We start from the raw sequence: 21155 nt of genomic DNA on the forward strand, positions 1-21155 counted from the left end.
TGTTTATAGTGCAGCCCGACCTCCATCTATGTCATAGCATGTCAACCTTTCTGAGGAGGATGTTCTAATTCCCTCGTGAAAGCCATTAGGAAGAGTTAAAAATGAGACTCTGTTTTCTGGGTAAATCAATTTTTCATTGCCTAGGAACCTTTCTGGCCAGAGCAGATGACCTTTAGAGACAATAAGAATCTCAGAGCTAAAACAACTTTATTTTCTAAAGTGTTAGAGGGAAACAAAAGCAAAATTGTTTTACAGTTCAGAAATCAGAGGGTAGCTAAAACAAATGGAGTTATTTTAGCTTAGTTGTTAAGGCTTGGGGAGCACTGTAATGCCAATGACAAAATAACCTATTAGATGGTAATGTTAAAATGGAACCTGGCACTTTATAGGCAGCCCTTCTGGACCTCAGCTGTGATTTACTTTCTAGTGCCCAGTCGAGATCACTGAACTTTTATATAAACTTAATAAGCAAGTAAATAACGCTGCTGCTGCTGAAAATGGGGATGAGAGCAGGTGAGGGAGAGCAGTGACTTCTAGAAGACCACTCTGATGGCATCTATTTAAATTATTCTATTAATTGTTTTTTACTAAGATCTCAGGTTATAAATGATAGGATCATGATAAATGACTTTTTTTTTTTTAAATAGGGGAATTTTTGTATTGCTGAAACATTGCTTTGGGTATTAACAGACTGAAGTGTGCACTTAAATTATTGCATATCTGAGGTGTTAATGCTGCATTTGTTATATTACAATAATCTACCTAAATGTAATATCCCTAGAATTGCTGATTTATAAAAAGAAATAATGATCTTAGCATGCTTTCAATTCGATCTGTTTTAAATTTTAATTATGCATTATTGCTTGTAATACTCAGTATTTTTTAGTTTGTATCAAAAATAGAAAATAAAAAAGCAGCAAGAATAAAAAGTTGTTTATCAGGAGTCAATTTCTACTTGTCAAGTAGAAGTTTGTTTCTTAATTTACAAAACAAAATATAAAAATTATCTTTATTTTTAATAGATCAACCTTTTCACAGGTAACCAAGAAAAGCACAAACTTCAGAGTTGAGCATCATTATGCATTATAGATCAAAGTCCCCGGGTAGTCCAATCAACTAACACAGTCAGCTGCTAATCAAAAGGCGGGAAGTTTAAGCCTACCCAGAAGTGTCTCAGAAGGAAGACCTAGTGATCTACTTCTAAAAAACCAGCAACTGAAACCGTGCGTAGCACAGTTCTGCTTTGACACACATGGGGTCACCAAGAGCTGGAATGGATTCGACAGCAACTGGTAGTTTTGGTTTTACATGCTTCACAGATACATGAAGTCAAGTCAAAACCATAGCACTTGCATCAAGAAAAAGAAAATAAATGGAATGTTGAAAGAGTGTTGAGTAGAATAAAAAACATAATAGAACACCACTTTGGAAACTTCGTGGCCTAAACATTCTTCATAGTTAGTAAAGTATGCAATAGGACTCCAGGGAACGTGGTGGCTCAATTGCTAAGCAACGTGTGGTGAGTTCTCAGTCTCATGTATTTGCTGAACTCTCCTATGACGGGGTTATTTGTTTCTCTGAGTCTATCTGTTCATCAGCAATGTGAAATTATAAAAACAAAAAGCTTATCAAATCCATTTAAGAGGAATTTTACAAGGATTTTATTTGGGAAACTAAAGAAAACATTAACTTCATAGCTGACACAATTGTTAGTCATAAACAAAGTGACACTGTGAATTTAAATGCTGTGAAATATAGGTGGACCCATACTTAGTTCAAAACATGCATACAATAATTAAAATTTTCACAAAATCCATCTGACTGGTTCTTTTTTTTTTATATAATTTTGATTGTGCTTTGAGTGAAAGTTTGCAAATCAAGTCAGTCTCTCACATAAAAACCCATATACACCTTGATACATTAATCCCAATTACTCTCCCCATAATGAGACAGCCCGCTCTCTCCCTCCATTCTCTCTTTTCGTGTCCATTTCACCAGCTTCTAACCTCCTCTATTCTCTCATCTCCTCTCCAGGCAGGAGATGTCAACACAGTCTCAAGTGTTCAACTGATCCAAGAAGCTCACTCTTCACCAGCATCTCTCTCCAACACATTGTACAGTCCAATCCATGTCTGAAGATTTGGCTTCGGGAATGGTCCCTGTCCTGGGCCAACAGGAGGTCTGGGGGCCATAACCACTGGAGTCCTTCTAGTCTCAGTCAGACCATTAAGTCTGCTCTTTTTATGAGAATTTGGGGTCTGCATCCCACTGCTCTTGTGCTCCCTCAGGGGTTCTCTGTTGTGTTCCCTGTCAGGGCAGTCATTGGTTGTAGCTGGGCACCATCTAGTTCTTCTGGACTCAGGCTGATGTAGTCTCTGGTTCACGTGGCCCTTTCTGTCTCTTGCACTCATAATTACCTTGTGTCTTTGGTGTTCTTCATTCTCCTTTGATCCAGGTCGGTTGAGACCAATTGATGCATCTTAGATGGCTGCTTGCTAGCGTTTAAGACCCAAGATGCCACTCTTCAAAGTGGGATACAGAATGTTTTCTTAATACGTTTTATTATGCCAACTGACTTAGACGTCCCCTGAAACCATGGTCCCCAAACCCCTGCCCCTCCTACACTGGCCTTCGAAGCATTCAGTTTATTCAGGAAACTTCTTTCTTTTGGTTTAGTCCAGTTGTGCCGACCTTCCCTGTATTGTGTGTTGTCTTTCCTTTCACCTAAAGTAGTTCTTATCTACCAACTAATTAGTAAATAACCCTTCCCACCCTCCCACCCTCCCCCCTGTTGTAACCACAAAATAATGTTTTCTTTTCTGTTTAAACTATTTCTCAAGCTCTTATAATAGTGGTCTTATACAATATTTGTCCTTTTGAAACTGACTAATTTCACTCAGCATAATGCCTTCCAGGTTCCTGCATGTTATGAAATGTTTCACAGATACCTCACTGTTCTTTATCGATGCGTAGTATTCCATTGTGTGAATATACCATAATTTATTTATCCATTCATCTGTTGATGGGGACCTTGGTTGCTTCCATCTTTTTGCTATTGTAAACAGAGCTGCAATAAACATGGGTGTGCATATATCTGTTTGTGTAAAGGCTCTTATTTCTCTAGGATATATTCCAAGGAGTGGGATTGCTGGATAATATGGTAGTTCTATTTCTAGCTTTTTAAGGAAGTGCCAAATTGATTTCCAAAGTGGTTGTACTATTTCACATTCCCACCAGCAGTGTATAAGTGTTCCAATCTCTCCACAGCATCTCCAACATTTATTATTTTGTGTTTTTTGGATTAATGCCACCCTTGCTGGAGTGAGATGAAATCTCATTGTAGTTTTGATCTGCATTTCTCTAATGGCTAATGATTGTGAACATTTTCTCATGTATCTGTTAGCTACCTGAATGTCTTCTTTAGTGAAGTGTCTGTTCATATCCTTTGCCCAATTTTTAATAAGGTTATTTGTCTTTTTGTAGTTGAATTTTTGCAGTATCATCTAGATTTTAGAGATCAGGTGCTGATCGGAAATGCCATAGCTAAAAACTTTTTCCCAGTCTGTAGGTAGTCTTTTTATTCTTTTGGTGAAGTCTTTGGATGAGAATAGGGGTTTAATTTTTAGGAGCTACCAGTTATCTAGTTTTTCTTCTGCATTCTTAATAATGTTTTGTATACTGTTTATGCTATGTATTAGGGCTCCTAATGTTGTCCCTACTTTTTCTTCCATGATCTTTATCCTTTTAGATTTTATATTTAGATCTTTGATCCATTTTGAGCTCTTTTTTGTGCATGGAGTGAGGTATGGGTCTTGTTTCATTTTTTTGCAGATGGATATCCAGTTATGCCAGCACCATTTGTTAAAAAGACTGTCTTTTCCCCATTTAACTGTTCTGGAGCCTTTGTCAAATATCAGCTGCTCATATGTGGATGGATTTATGTCTGGATTCTCAATTCTGTTCCATTGGTCTATGTATCTGTTGTTGTAGCAGTACCAGGCTGTTTTGACTACTGTGGCGGTATAATAGGTTCTAAAATCAGGTAGAGTGAGGCCTCCCACTTTGTTCTTCTTTTTCAGTAATGCCTCATTTATCCGGGGCCTCTTTCCCTTCCATATGAAGTTGGTGATTTGTTTCTCCATCTCGTTAAAGAATGTCGTTGGGATTTGGATCGGAATTGCATTAAATGTATAGATCGTTTTTGGTAGAATAGACATTTTTATAATGTTAAGTCTTCCTATCCATGAGCAAGGTATGTTCTTCCACTTATGTAAGTCTCTTTTGGTTTCTTGCAGCAGTGTACTGAAGTTTTCTTCGTATAAGTCTTTTACATCTCTGGTAAGTTTTATTCCTAAGTATTTTACCTTCGTGGGGACTACTGTAAATGGCATTGATTTGGTGATTTCTTCTTCGATGTTCTTTTTGTTGGTGTAGAGGAATCCAACTGATTTTTGTATGTTTATCTTTATCCTGATGCTCTGCTAAATTCTTCTATTAGTTTCAGTAGTTTTCTGTAGGATTCCTTAGGGTTTTCTGTGTATAAGATCATGTCATCTGCAAATAGAGATACTTTGACTTCTTCCTTGCCAATTTGGATGCCCTTTATTTCTTTACCTAGCCTAATTGCTCTGGCTAGGACTGCCAGCACAATGTTGAATAAGAGTGGTGATAAAAGTCATCCTTGTCTGGTTCCTGATCTCAGTGGGAATGTTTTCAGGCTCTCTCCATTTAGGGTGATGTTGGCTGTTGGCTTTGTATAAATGCCCTTTATTATGTTGAGGAATTTTCCTTCTGTTCCTATTTTGCTGAGAGTTTTTATCCTGAATGGGTATTGAACTTTGTCAAATGCCTTTTCTGCATCAACTGATAAAATCATGTGATTCTTGTCTTTTGTTTTTATTTATGTGGTGGATTACATTAATTGTTTGTCTAATGTTGAACCATCCCTGCATACCTGGTATGAATCCCACTTGGTCATGGTGAATTATTTTTTTTGATATGTTATTGAATTCTATTGGCTAGAATTTTGTTGAGGATTTTTGCATCTATGTTCATGAGGGATATAGGTCTATAATTTTCTTTTCTCGTGGCATCTTTACCTGGTTTTGGTATCAGGGATATGGTGGCTTCATAGAATGAGTTTGGTAGTATTCCGTCCTTTTCTATGCTCTGAAATACCTTTAGTAGTGGTGTTAACTTTTCTCTGAAAGTTTGGTAGTACTCTGCAGTGAAGCCATCTGGACCAGAGCTTTTTTTTTGTTGGGATTTTTTTGATAACCTTTCAATCTCTTCTTTTGTTATGGGTCTATTTACCTTTTCTACCTTTGTTTGTGTTAGTTTAGGTAGGTAGTGTGTTTCTAGGAATTCATCCATTTCTTCTAGGCTTTCAAACTTGTTTGATTAAGTTTTTCATAGTAATCTGATATGATTTTTTTAATTTCAGTTGGGTCTGTTGTAATATTGCCCATCTCATTTCTTATTTGGCTTATTTGCTTCCTTTCCTGTTTTCTTTTGTCAGTTTGGCCAGTGGCTTATCAATTTTGTTGATTTTTTCCAAAAAACGGCTTTTGGTCTTATTAATTCTTTCAATTGTTTTTCTGTTTTCTATTTCATTTAGTTCAGCTCTAATTTTTATTATTTATTTTCTTCTGGTGCCTGTGGGTTTCTTTTATTGCTTTCTTTCTATTTATTCAAGTTGTAGGGATAATTCTTTGATTCTGGCCCTTTCTTCTTTTTGGATGTGTGCATTTATTGATATAAATTGGCCTCTGAGGACTGCTTTTGCTGTGTCCCAAAGGTTCTGATAGGAAGTATTTTCATTCTCATTGGATTCTCTGAATTTCTTTATTCCATCCTTAATGTCTTCTATAATCCAGTCTTTTTTGTGCTGGGTACTGTTCAGTTTCCAAGTGTTTGATTTCTTTTCCTTGCTTTTCCTGTTATTGACTTCCACTTTAATGGCCTTATGGTCAGAGAAGATGCTTTGTAATATTGCAATGTTTTGGATTCTGCTAAGGCTTGCTGTATGACCTAATATGTGGTCTATTCTAGAGAATGTTCCATGTGCACTAGAAAAGAAAGTATAGTTGGTTGCTGCTGGGTGGAGTGTTCTGTATATGTCTATGAGGTCAAGTTGGTTGATTGTGTCATTTAGATCTTTACTCAGCTTCTTTCTGGATGTCCTGTCCTTCACTGAAAGTGGTGTGTTGAAGTCTCCTACTATTTTTTGGAGGTGTCTATCTCACTTTTCAATGCTGATAGAGTTTGTTTTATGTATCTTGCAGCCCTGTCATTGGGTGCATAAATATTTAATATGGTTATATCTTCTTGGTGTATTGTCCCTTTAGTCATTATATAGTGTCCTTCCTTATCCTTTCTGATGGATTTAACTTTAAAGTCTATTTTGTCAGAAATTAATATTGCCACTCCTGCTCTTTTTTGATTGTTGTTTGCTTGATATATTTTTTTTCCATCCTTTGAGTTTTAGTTTGTTTGTGTCTCTAAGTCTAAGGTGTATCTCTTGTAGGCAGCATATAGATGGATCTTGTTTTTTAATCCATTCTGCCACTCTCTGTCTCTTGATTGGTACATTTAGACCATTTACATTCAGGGTAATTATGGATAGGAATGAATTTAGTGCAATCATTTTGATGTCTTTTTTTGTGTGTTGTTGACAGTTTCTTTTTCCCACTTAATTTTATGTGCTGATTATCTTTATATATTGTCCTTTCCTCGTATTTGTTGGTGTTGATTTTGTTTCTGTTGAGTCTGTATTTTTCCCTTGTATTTTATTTTGATGAGTAGGATAGTTTGTTTCCTTTGTGGTTAACTTATTATTTACCCCTATTTTTCTAAATTTAAACCTAACATTTATTTCTTTGTATCGCCGTATCTTCCTTTCCATATGGAAAGTGTATGATTACATTTCTTAGTCCCACTTTATTATTGTAATGTTGTCTTCTTGTACATAATAACATCCCTGTTACCCTGTTTTGGGTTTTTTTTTTTTTTTTTTTTTAATCTTGCTTTGTTTTTTTTGGATTTCCCTGTCTGGGTTGACTTCTGGTTGCTCTGCCCAGTGTTCTAGTCTTGGGTTGATACCTGATATTATTGATTTTCTAACCAAAGAACTCCCTTTAGTATTTCTTGTAGTTTTGGTTTGTTTTTTACGAATTCCCTCAACTTGTGTTTATCTGGAAATGTCTTAATTTCATCTTCATATTTAAGAGACAGTTTTGCTGGATATATGATTCTTGGCAGACAATATTTTTCCTTCATTTTTTAAAACATGTCATCCCATTGCTTTCTTGCCTGCATGGTTTCTGCCGAGTAGTCTGAGCTTATTCTTATCGGCTTTCCTTTGTAGGCGACTTTTCATTTATCCCTATCTGCTCTTTTAATTCTCTCTTTATCTTTGGTTTTGGCAAGTTTGATTATAATATGTCTTGGTGACTTTCTTTTAAGATCTACCTTATGTGGAGTTTGATGAGCATCTTGGATAGATATCTTCTCATCTTTCACGATATCAGGGAAGTTTTCTGCCAACAAATCTTCAACAATTTTCTCTGTATTTTCTGTTCTCTCTCCCTGTTCTGGTACTCCAATCACTTGTAGGTTATTTCTCTTGATAGGGTCCCACATGATTCTTAAGGTTTCTTCATTTTTTTAATTCTTTTATCTGATTTTTCTTCAAATATATTAGTGCCAAGTGATTTATCTTCGAGTTCCAAAATTCTAGCTTCTACTTGCTCAATTCTGCTCCTCTGACTTTCTATTGACATGTCTATTTCTATAATTTTATTGTTAATCTTCTGAATTTCTGATTGTTGCCTGTCTATGGATTTTTCCAGCTTATTAAACTTTTCATTATGTTTCTGAATAATCTTTCTAATTTCTTCAATTGCTTTATCTGTGTGTTCCTTGGCTTGTTCTGTGTATTGTCTTATTTCCTTCCTGATGACTTGAAGGGTTCTGTATATTAAACTTTTGTATTCTGCATCTGGTAATTCCCGGAATGCACTTTCATCTAGAAGATCCCTGGATTTTCTGTTTCGAGAGCCTGTTGAGGTGATCATTGTCTGTTTCTTTATGTGACTTGATATTGACTGTTGTCTCTGAGCCATTGATAAGTTATTGTGATAGTTTATGCTTGCTTTCTGTGTCATAGCTTCTTGCTTTGTTTTATTTTGGTATACCCATATGTGTTGCTTGAGTGAGCTAGCTTGATTATTTTCACCTTTGGAGCTCTGACGTCCTATCCCCAGCTGGCTAGAGCTGTTATCAGGAATATCAGTCTAGGAGTCCATTCAGTTTTCTTGTATGAATTCAGCTCAGATTTCCAGGTAGCTGATCATCAAGTGTGTGGTACAGGCTCTGTCCTACAATCTTAGAGGGGCAGGGGTGATTGGACTATATACTGTTACCTGATTGCAGCAGGGGATCACGCTCTGAAGAAGACAGCGGGCTGAGAACTGACCCCCAAGTGTCTCTGAGGAAAGTGCACCCCTGTTCCCTACAGTGTGCAGGTGGGCGCGTTCTGCAGACGGACCATGGGCACCCAAAGTTTTTGGTTTTAAGGACTGGGAGGTACCAGTTACCTTTGGACCCCTGTCACGGGTGGCTGGGTGACCTGAGTGGAGCTACCAGTCCTTAGGTCCCTGATGTGGATAGGTGGGGACCTTGTTTAATAAGCAAAGCAATGTCAAACATCAAACACCCACCTCTCCACCACAAAGCTGAAATGTTTGGAGTTTATCCACAAGGGCTAATTCTCCCAAAATAGGCCCACAGAGGTCCATGCAGAAGGGAAATGTGCTCAAAGTCCACAGACGGTTTATGCCTGGGCAGGAGCCGCTTCTGTCTTGAGCTCCCCCAGTTAGTGGAGCTAGCAAATTATCCTTTCCCCCAAATGCAAAATTTTTTCCTTCCCCAAGGCCAGGAGGATGGCTCTAGGTGCTCAACAGGGCCTATCTCAGGCCCAGGGAATTCAGCCACTGAAGCCGGCTTGTGGGTGGGAGGGCATGATAAAATATACGCAAGTACTTAGCTTTTGCCAAGAGTGCTGTTCTCCTCAGGTTCCGGAGGCATGAGTGGGCTGTGTGGCTGGCTGCTTCTCCCTGAGGAAACTGCGGCAGACCGCTAGTACCAGCCCGTGACTGCCGCCGTTCCAGGAATGGTGCCTGAGGGCTCCCCGCGGTTCAGGTCTAAAACTCCTCTCTGCTTCTGAACAATCTCTTCCTCCCCCTGTCCCTCAGTTCATTTTCTAAGCTTGTCAGTGAAGCTCAGGGCTCCCAGCTTTTCACAAAAATACCCATTTCACTTGTTTTTTCAGGTCTTGTAAAAAGGGCTTGCCGGAAGCGTCTGTCTTTTCCACCATCTTGGGTCTGCCCAAAAATCTTAAATTTAAGAGGTTCAATAATGTTCTAATTATTTTTTAAAGAGTCAGTTTTATTTAATTCATCATCTCTGGACTCAATTAAAAATATTTTTTAAAATTTCACTAAATTACTCACTATAACTGCACCACCTTACATAACCAGAACTTGCAAGTGCTGGATTTTAGATTTCTTGTACACTCTTCACCTTTAGGAAGAAAGGAAAGGTCACTCCCATCTGACTGGTTCTTGAGCTCAATCCAATGAAGGAAGAAGGGGTTTCAGTTGAGCAAAAACTAATATTATTCCTTTGAATTATTCATTTTCATTACTGTTTGATTTTATTAAAATAGAATCCTGAAAAAAGGGGGTCTTCTAGATATTAGTAGTAGTTTTCTTGACATAGCATTTCTTGACTTTCAAATGGCAAAAATATTTATATTTCTCAATTATGAGACCAAATCAAATGAGAAACCCAGTAAAGGATATAAAATTGAAGAAGATTTTTTTTTCATCCTCTTTTCTTTAATAATTTATTTCTTTTTGCTTACTGCTTTGTTTATAGAAAGTATTTCCCCTTTTTAATTTAACAGCGAAAGGCTAGTTAGTCTTAACCAGACTAGTTGTAAAATTAAATGGAAAAAGTTTTATGTGTTATTGCTTGTAAAATAAAAACATTTCTCTCTCAGAAATGCCCATCAATTTAGTAAATAGAATGTTATTGATAATATCTTAGGAAGTGGAAAAAATTGAAAATACAGTTAATTTTAAATTTGGCTTTAAATTAATTTTTAATCTTAATCTTAATTTTTATTTTTGCTTTATAAAATGTTACAAATTCAATTGTGTCACCTAAAAAGATATGTTAAAATCTTAACCCTACTACCTCTGAAAATGAGTTTGTTGGGAAACAGGGTCTTTGAAGATAGCAGTTAACAAGAGTTCATACTTCAGTAGGATGGATCCTAATCCAATCTGAGTGGTGTCCTATAACAGAAAAGAGACAGAGAGACAGACAGAAGAAAGACAGCCATGTGAAGATATATTTACATGCCAAGGGACACCTGGGACTATCAGAAGCTGAGAGAGATAAGACAGGCTCTTCCCCTAGAGATTTGGGAGAGCACATGGCCCTAAAGATACTCTGAATTTGGACTATTAGCCTCTGTGCTATGAGACAATAAATTTCTTTTGTTTAGATTTGTGGCATTTTGTTATGACAACTCTAGGAAATTAATACATAAAATCTATAAAATTTAATTCTCATATACATCTGGAAATGTATATATAAACACACACACATATACTGACATACACATATATATCTCAAAATATGTACTCATTGACTAACATAATATAGTTGTATTATAGGTAATCTTAACTCTCTTCACTGAGTCTTTCAGTATATAAGATTTTTCTACTGGAAAAAAATATATTATTTGCACCTGGATCAAAGGAGAATGAAGAATACCAAGGTCACACAAGAACTATGAGCCCAAGAGACAGAAAGGGCCACATGAACCAGAGACTTACATCATCCTGAGACCAGAAGAACTAGATGGTGCCCAGCCACAACCCTGACAGGGAGCACAACAGAGAACCCCTGAGGGAGCAGGAGAACAGTGGGATGCAGACCCCAAATTCTCATAAAAAGACCAGACTTAATGGTCTGACTGAGACTAGAAGAATCCTGGTGGTCACGGTCCCCAAACCTTCTGTTGGCCCAGGACAGGAACCATTCCCGAAGACAACTCATCAGACATGGAAGGGACTGGACAATGGGTTGGAGAGAGATGCTGATGAAGTATGAACTACTTGTATCAGGTGGACACTTGAGACTGTGTTGGCATCTCCTGTCTGGAGGGGAGGTAGGAGGGTAAAGAGGGTTAGAAACTGGCAAAACCATCATGAAAGGAGAGACTGGAAGGAGGGAGCGGGCTGACTCGGGGGAGAGTAAGTGGGAGTATGGAGTAAGGTGTATATAAGTTTATATGTGACAGACTGACTTGATTTGTAAACTTTCACTTAAAGCACAATAAAAATTATTTAAAAAAAAATAGGAAGATTAACCTGGATTATCCAGGTAGGCATGGTGTAATCACAGGGATTCTTAAAAGATAGAAGAGGGAGGCAGAAGGGTAGGATAAAGAAATACGATAATGGAAGCAGATGTGGGAGAGATACGATTGCAGGCTTTGAAGATAGAGGAAGGTGCCACAAGCCAAGAAATGCAACGACCTCAAGGAAACTAATTCTCTGCTAGAACTTCCAAAAGGAATCATCCTGACAACACTTCATTATAGTCCAGTGAAACCCTTTTTGGACTTCTGACTTCCAGAACTGTATGATAATGAATTTGTGTTTTAAGCCACTAAAAAAAAAAAAGTAGTATTTGCAATTTAAAAAGTTACAAAATAAATGTAAATTTTTATTAACCAATATGGAAGAGAGTATGATAATATATTCTGGTATTAATTTCGTATTGATAACTTTTACTAGGCAATCCTAGGTAAAACACTTTGTCACATTATTCCCATTTAACCTAAAAATAGGCAAATTATGGAAAAAATGCAAAGTTAATATTATTTTATTTTATTTGACAGTTACCAAAAACCCATTGCCAATGAGTCAATTCCCATTCATAAAGACCCTATAGGACAGACTAGAACTGCCCCATAAGGTTTCCAAGACTATAGTCTTTACGGAAGCAGACTGCCACACCTTTCTCCAACAGAGCGGCTGGTAGATTTGAACTGCCTACCTTTCAGTAGCCAGGCACTTAACCACTGACCCACCAGGGCTCCTTATTTGACAGTTATATACCTCAGATTTTCAATTGGCTTTTGATTTAATCCACCAACTATGCAACATTTTATGCAAAAAGTAAATAAACTTTTTATGATATTACCAAAAAATGAAGCCTGTTGCCCTCAAGTCAATTCCTACTCATGGAGACCCTATAGGACAGAGTAGAACTGCCCCATAGGGTTTCCAAGGAGCAGCTGGTGGATTTGAACTCTCGACCTTTGGGGTAGCAGCTGAGCTCTTAACCACTGAGCCACCAGGGCTCCTTTTTGATATTAAAACAAATGTAGCAATTTGCTATTTCCTCCATATGAATTGAAGCCCTGGTGGTGTAGTAGTTAACAGTTCAGCTGCTCACCAAAAAGGCCTGCAGTTTGAATCCACCAGCTGCTCCTTGGAAACCCTATGAAGCAGTTCTACTCCATTCTATAGGGTTGCTATAAGTCGAAATCGACTCAGTGGTAACAGGTTTGGTTTGATTTTGTTTTCCATGTGAATTAGATGTTATTTGACTAGGTACCACCTAGCCTGACAGGGGTGGCCATACAATGTGTCAGGGCCCACGTAGGAAATATAAGTGAGTGAAGTGAGAAGCTGGGCAAGTGTTAAGCAATAGGGAGTGTGGAAGGTAAGCCAGAAACTGCTCCGTGTCAGTTGTTGCCATGGGACAATGAAAGCTCATTGAAGGACAGATATTCAAAATTTTGAATAGAAGACAAAAATCTGGGTTTTTATATATCTTCAGATTTTTAAATATAGTGTAAGCCAAGCAAAACACTTGTGCTAACCCAACATAACTTATAGGCTACTTGTTTTTTTAGATATTTTAAAAAGAATCGGTTCAACTTAATTAAATTTTACTAGTATTAACTTCTTTTATCCTAACCATTTAAAATACATTCTTACCATTAAGTGGTTTCATTACTTATTTACTTCTATGTTTGAAGTACTTCAGATAATAAATTAACATAGTATTCATGTAAGTCTCATGGCCTACCTCTAATACATACGTCTGTCTATATAATGCACCATTAAGACAAGGGCTATCACCATAAAACCTACTAAATAGGAACCTCTATGTCACATGAAACATTTGGCCCATCGGTCTGGAAATTCTTTTTGTTGGTTAGTCATTTAATCTTAGCTTTTTCTTTGATTTAATTGAAACACACTGATTTACTGCCAATCTCCACCTCAAAAAAAAGCAAAGCCTGTCTGTAGGTATAGACTTAGTTTGAGCTGCAGACATGGTCAGAAAAGTGAGTCCACTTGAATAGGCAGACTCCACTCCTCTATAAACATTAATTCAAGACAGTTTTATAGAGTAACTATATTGGGTTAGCCTGTATTATAGGTGTGGGGGATAAAGTAAAGGAGCTGATCTCAGGATTCTGGCAGGATGAGTCAGACAATAAAAAATAAACAAGAAAATGTCAGAGGATAATAAATGTTTGCCTAACAATTAGAGTAATGTGCTAGAGTGATGTGGTAGGACCTTAGATCATGAGCGGTCATAGATGTCAACTATAAGGGCATTTAAGCCTGAGACCTGAATGACCCAGAAAGGCCAGTCATAAAAAAGATCAGGAGAAAGAGAACCCCAGGAAGAGAAGGCAGAAGTGGCTTGGGGCAATGATCAGGAAGGGGAGGGATGGTGTGGAAACACGAGATCCAAGACACAGGCAGAGTTTCCATGGGGCTTTGTAGGGTACAGGAGTATGAGTTTTACTCTATGTGTATCTGGGAAGTTACATGATATGATGTCTACTTTAAAAGATACCTCAGCTGTCTCCCAGAAGAATTATGGGGAAGCAAAAGGATGGCAGGGAGGGGTAATGAAGTGTTGAACTAGATAGTGGTAGAAGTAGAAGGGATTTGTTTCCGAAGACAGAGTCAATTTTACTTGCCGATAATTTGCATGTGGGAAGTGAGGAAAAACGAGGAAGTACAGGCTCCTTGTAGAAGTTTGTCTTGAGCAATTAGATGTGTATGAGTGCTCTTTACTGGGATGGAAAAGATGGGAAGAAACAAGTTTGGATTAATGGAAGAAAAATTAAGAATTCTGTTTTAGAACAGGTTAAGCTTGTGGTACATTTTAGATATCTAGACATATGATTCTGGAATTTCAGAAAAATATCAAGACTTGAGTATTGATGTAAGAGTCATCAGCATAAGGATAGCATTCTGTAATGGAGTAGGATAATACTACCTAGAAAGAAATATAGACCAAATATACACCAAGCCCTGGGGCATTCTAACCTTAGACATCAGAGAAATGGAGCCAGCAAAGGAGGCTGAAATGAGCATGCAGGGAAGCAGATGAAAAAACAGAAAACAAGGGAAGACATTCAAGAAGGGTGTGGTTGACTCTGTTCAGTGCTGATGAGGTCAAGTAAGATAGGAGTAGAAAAAATGGCTACTGAATTTGACAACATCGTGATTATCCAGGGAGCGTTGGTGGTGAAGTGATTAAGCACTCGGCTGCTAACCAAAAGGTTGGTGATTCCAAACCACCAGCCACTGCACCAGACAAAGATTTGGCAGTCCACTTCCATAAAGATTAACAGCCTTGGAAATACTATAGGGCAGTTCTATTCTGTTCTACATGGTCACTATGAGTAGGAATCTACTCGACAGCAACAGGTTTTGTGGTCAGTCACATAGGCTATCAGAGGTAGAGTAATGGTTAGAATGACTCCAGGAGAGAATGAGAGGTGACTATCGGAGCCCATGATTATAAACAATGCTTTAAAGAAGTTTTGCTCTGAAGACAAGCAGAGAAATGGGGCAGCAACTGAAGAAAAAAAGTTTTTACTTTCTTTTGTTTGTTTTAATATACGCCAGGCTGATGATATCTGGTTGGTTCTCCAGATCTGCTATCTACTCCCTCCACCTGTACTGTCTTGCTCTCTGGGTTCCTTTGAGTTCTGCCAATGAGGAATATGAAAAACTAATCCCAGAGGGAGTGAGGAGAGAGAGATAGGAGGATTTTTCCCCCAGCTCTGTTTTTATGACTTCACATAGGGTTGGACAAGAAGCCAGACATCTTTTAAGGCAGTTTTCTCCACACAGTTCTCTCTGACTCACTGTCCTCAGTCCTTTAGCTATACAGGCTAAAAAAAAGTGGGTGTGGGAAGATGTGGGCCTTCCTTCACTGGCACTGCATGGCCTCATATGGTTTACCGGTACATCATGTTATGCCTGTTTTGAGATGCTGTCCCTAACTGCACTACTAAGGGGGCAAGGTAGGCAAACTGCGTCTTTGTCACTAAATGCATAGCAAGGATCAGCACAAATCAAGTTCTCACCTGGAGGTGGACCCATGTTTCACTTTCCCACATCTCCAAGAACTTTGTTGCCAGCTTTTATCTTAATGTTACATTGGCCTGGTAAAAGAGTGGGGAAATCACTAATCCTTTCTGTTTCACTAACTATATCCATGTACTGTGTACTGAACATCGTTCTGTTGGGGCTAAAAACAAAAACAAACAAATGAACAAAAGCCACATACATACCCATTAAAAACCTCAAAATACTGATTCTGGTTATTCTTTATTTGGAGATGTGTGAGTTGTAAGGCATTTTCTTCAAAAGTAGAAACATGGCTTCATGTTTCTCATCCCTTTCTCTGGAAGAATATCAAGAATTTTTTTTTTATTTGTACTGTAATCAGCCTTCTGGGGTCCTTGCTGCCCTTTCTGTGGCTATCCATCTTTAGCAGCCTCGGGCCCATTCATTCATCCTTGTTTCTTTGTATTTGGACGGAATCAGAAAACTGAAAGACACCAACCCTTTTCCTTTTATTTTGTTTTTGCTGCCTTACTGTCTTAGTGCCTTACAGCTTAGCACATTTATTGTTCACTGCCTTACTGTTTAGCATGTCTCTATTCGAACACAAAAGAACAATAAGCACATATGGAGGTATCGCTTTCAAACCTTTCCCAAGTTAGGAGAGGAACTACTACAAAAGAAGGGGCTGGCAACGAAGTTGTTGGAGAAATTGAGGGAACACCGGTGTTTATAATGAAAGACAGCAACATTCACTGCACTTTCTTGTTGTTGGTGAGTGCTGTCAAGCCCATTTCAACTCAGAGTGGCCCCATAGGACAGAATAGAACTGCCTCACAGGGTTTTGCATAGTTAAGGATACAGTCTTTGGCCAAACTGTCAGGGTTGGAATCCCAGCTACACCATTTCCTTGATAAGCTACCTTGGGTAAGTTACTTGACTTCTCTAAGCTTCAGTTTCTTCAACTGTAAACATTCAATAATAACTACTTCATAGAGTTGTGGTGAGTATCAAATATGTTAGTACATATAAAGTATACAGAACAGTGCCTGTTCCATAGTACAAACCAAAAACCAAACCCAGTGCCGTCGAGTCGATTCTGACTCATAGCAACTCTATAGGACAGAGTAGAACTGCCCCGTAGAGTTTCCAAGGAGCAGCTGGTGGATTCAAACTGCCGACCCTTTGGTTAGCAGCCGTAGCACTTAACCACTATGCCACCAGGGTTTCTTGTTCCGTAATAGCCACTCAATAATATTAACGGATGTTGTTACTGTTATTATTACTATTAGCTTTAAGCAAAAAAATCTATGTATCATGTTCTATTAACTATTTATGTAGTTAGAAAATTTTAGCTACTACTCAGGAGTGTAAAAAGCTTTGATATTCTTAGAATGGAATTTAATTCATGACTCGGGCTACACTGTCTAGTGCAGACTGATTACCCTCGCCCATTCTAGGTTTTCTCTGCAATTTTCACTCACAATTTTTCAAGTCTCGTCAGGTCAGGCTTCAGTCACAGTTTACTTAAAAACTCTTTTTTTTTTTTAATTTCTCTTCTCCAAATCCAGTCGCTTCCTTGGGCTTCAGCTGATTTTACCTTCTCATCCTGTGTAATTTAAGCAGCCTCCATCACAAAAAAAGGATCCTGGGAGAATTGTATCCACTATGTCAATTAGAACTTAGTGACCCAGCTCTTCTTAAGACAGGCTAGATGATATTATTCAGTGATCTTGGACAACTGACAGAACTGTTTGTTATAGCTAAAAGTAAAAGTTTGTTTATATGCTAAATGTGATTTTATATACTTCTAATAACTGAATCCTGAAGTCATGCCTCTACTAGGTAAATTTATTAGGTACTTACGCTTTTCATTTTTCTTTAAATAGATGGAAACTAAAAGGAAGACTTCTGTGATTTGTTGAGTCAATAACTCGTTCATTTCTCCTGTAGTTTTTAGTTTACCCACAGGAGAGCCATTAGGAAATTAAAAGTAGATCCATAAAGATAGGGTGTCAAAATTAGATTGTGTAAGTATGGAAATGGGTGATTATGAATGAACTTCTAAGTAAGGCAAAGAATTTGGGAATTTTCTGATATTAATGGGAACACATTTCTGTCTTATACAAAGGCAGATTTTCATCTTAAAAAGATCTGATTGACTCCTCAACTTTGCATTCCATGTGAATTCATAGATGTAACTTTGTGGCTATAGGTGTTTGCCTTTGAGTCAAACTAAGTGGCAGATGTCATTATCGTATTACCTAACTTTCATATCATTCCTGCCAGTTAGCACCTAGTACAGTTTTCAAGGAGCATTGATTCACTGATTCTTTACTCATTTCTTAAAACCCACAATACATTAAATACAGCACCAAGGACATAAAAACATAGAAAATGTATTTGTACCACTAGGACTCCTTCTCTTTCTCTAAGATTCTTTAATTCTTGCTGGACATAAAACCCAAACCAAACCCATTGCCGTCAAGTCAATTCTGACTCATAGCAACCATATAGGACAGAGTAGAGCTACCCCATGGAGTTTCCAAGGAGCACTTGGTGGATTCAAACTGCCAACGTGTTATTTGGAGCCATAGCACTTAAGCACTACGCCACCAAGGTTTCCAAACAGAAGATATTAATTGAGCTTCTGTCCCAGGACCAAAAATATCCTATAAGATAAATATGAACAGAGAGCCACTGCCAAAAATGAACAAGACTAGACTCTAGAATCAACATTCTCTAATGTCCTTCTCTTTATCCTGATATGTAACCTGAAATCCTTCACAGCTCATAAAATACATTTATACTCTTCTTTTAACTGCAAACAGATTAAGCAATAAGATTCTTCCAGAAAAGACAAGCAAATGGACAAATGTTATGACTGACAGAAAATTTGCCACCTCCCCATGTTACCCTTAGGCAGTGACACCGTTAGATTAGGTCCATTTTCTCAATCACTTTTGGCTGAAAGGATAGGCAGAGAAGGAAATAGAACTGAATGATGACTAGAGCCTTGGGAAATGAATATTCACAATGAGCAAACGGGGAGAAAAGGAGTCATCCAGAAAGTCAGAGGATAATTATTTTTTTGTTTAACAAACCTGAGAGTAAACAGGTGTAACATACTGTCCAAAGATTTTGCATATAGTTCGTTTCCTTTGGGGGCCAAGTTTAACTTGATACTTTTAACACAATACATTTCAATAATTTAACAATTTCACCAATCATAACCCAAAAGTTAATACACAGAACTTGAGACAAAATTATCTATATATATATTTTAATATAATATTAAAACACTTTCCAATGTGTGCAAAACACCTCTTCAACGTAAGAGCAGTTCGTGACGTCCCTCATCTACACCGGTCATGTGCAGGCTCACAGCCCACCTGGGGCCGCCTTCATATGAGAATCGTGTTCAGAGGTCCAGCGATAATGCTTGCTTAGCACCACAGCACCTACGCCTCCGGGAAGAAAGTACACACACACACACACACACACCAAAATAATATCATGTGAATGCTTTTCTAGCCACCATAAATCTAAAATGTTTTGTTCAATTAGAGTCAGATTTCATTGTAGGCCAGCCCCTGTGGAAGCACTGTTTGAAATGCCAGTGTTGATTTCGAAGAAATCATCCTACAACGACCACAATAAATCTCAAATGGTAGCATCCAGCCTGTTCGACACCGGTCGTTTAATCCTTCAGCATGGCATTCTGCTCCTGGAGGGTGTCTGTCTCCATGCCCATTAAGTCTCTGCCTCCATTGAGCCTGAAACTCTGGGCGTCATTTACAGCCGTCATTTGGGGGCATTCCAGCTATTACTTACACTAATTTCAAATATCCTGGGACTTAGTCCAATGTTAAAAATGTATTCTTCTCTAAAAGAACCTCTTAATATGTCATCAGAAGACTAATTATCTCTAAAAGAATAATTATCCAGCCCAGGGGCACAAAGCAGAGGTTTGATTCTAAATACTAAAGCAAATTGAACTCTGTGAGCATAAAAGCTGTGTTTCGTTTGAATAAAAGCACAATTTTGGATCAGAATCCAGTTGCTAGCCCTTTTTATTTGACCCACAGGCTGATCAGATCTGAATTCCAATAGAGAGACACGACGTGGGACTCAATAAAATACGGGCTTAACTCTCCTCCTTCCAATTCTGGAGAACAGAGATATGTGGTGTCTTTCTGACATTTACAAAGGCTGACTATGTGGGCATATCAGCATTTTTTATCTTTTGTAAAAGTTTCTGAAAAATTTATCTAGCCAGCAACTGAAATAAGAGGTTCTATATCTGTGACTGCAAACTGACATGCCAAAAGCCACTTGAATATCAGATGCATTTTATACAGACAGCTCAGTGTTTGGAAGAAAAAATATTTCTCTTGCTCATTTCAATTTCCCAAGTTCCCTCTGCTCTTTATTAATTTTGTTACGGCTGGTTGCCGTGCAGTCTGCTCTGACGCATGGCAACCTTGTGTATACCAGAGCAAAATGTTGCCTGATCCTGCTCTATCCTTACAATCGTTGCTATATGTGAGTCCACTGTATTAATTACATCTGCACAATTACACGTTATATTACTTGTCTGGTCCCAGGCTGTATTGAGTTTGCAGTTATTTGTTGTTGTTGCTGAGGGAGGAGCATTTATCTGGACTCTAAAAGAGTAATAATGTATAAATGCTACCTGTCAATGAAAATCAATCCCTTTAAATGCCTGACTAGGAATGAAGGCTTTTCTCACCTAAAAAGGTGTTCTGTATCTGGCTGGAGACCAGACACTCTTGGTTTTTCAAAAAGCTGAGGTTTTCTTTCTTTTTTTTTTTTTAATTAACTTTTATTAAGCTTCAAGTGAACATTTACAAATCCAATCAGTCTGTCACATGTAAGTTTACATATATCTTACTCCCTTCTCCCTCTTGCTCTCCCCCTATTGAGTCAGCCCTTTCAGTCTCTTGTTTTGTGACAGTTTTGCCGGCTTCTCTCTCTCTCTATCTTCCCATCCCCCCTCCAGACAAGAGTTGCCAACACACTGTCCCGTGTCCACCTGATATAATTAGCTCACTCTTCATCAGTGTCTCTCTCCCACCCGCTGCCCAGTCCCTTTCATGTCTGATGAGTTGTCTTCGGGGATGGTTCCTGTCCTGGGCCAACAGAAGGTCTGGGGAGCATGGCCGCCGGGATTCCTCTAGTCGCAGTCAGACCATTAAGTATGGTCTTTTTATGAGAATTTGGGGTCTGCATCCCACTGATCTCCTGCTCCCTCAGGAGTTCTCTGTTGTGCTCCCTGTCAGGGCAGTCATCGATTGTGGCCGGGCACCAACTAGTTCTTCTGGTCTCAGGATGATGTAGGTCTCTGGTTCATGTGGCCCTTTCTGTCTCTTGGGTTCTTAGTTGTCGTGTGACCTTGGTGTTCTTCATTTTCCTTTGCTCCGGGTGGGTTGAGACCAATTGATGCATCTTAGATGGCCGCTTGTTAGCATTTAAGACCCCAGACGCCACATTTCAAAGTGGGATGCAGAATGATTTCATAATAGAATTATTTTGCCAACTGACTTAGAGGTCCCCTCAAACCATGTTCCCCAGACCCCCGCCCCTGCTCCGCTGACCTTTGAAGCATTCATTTTATCCCAGAAACCTCTTTGCTTTTAGTCGAGTCCAATTGAGCTGACCTTCCAT

This window comes from Loxodonta africana, chromosome 1 (genome assembly GCF_030014295.1).
Source record: "Loxodonta africana isolate mLoxAfr1 chromosome 1, mLoxAfr1.hap2, whole genome shotgun sequence".
Classification (NCBI taxonomy): Eukaryota; Metazoa; Chordata; class Mammalia; order Proboscidea; family Elephantidae; genus Loxodonta; species Loxodonta africana.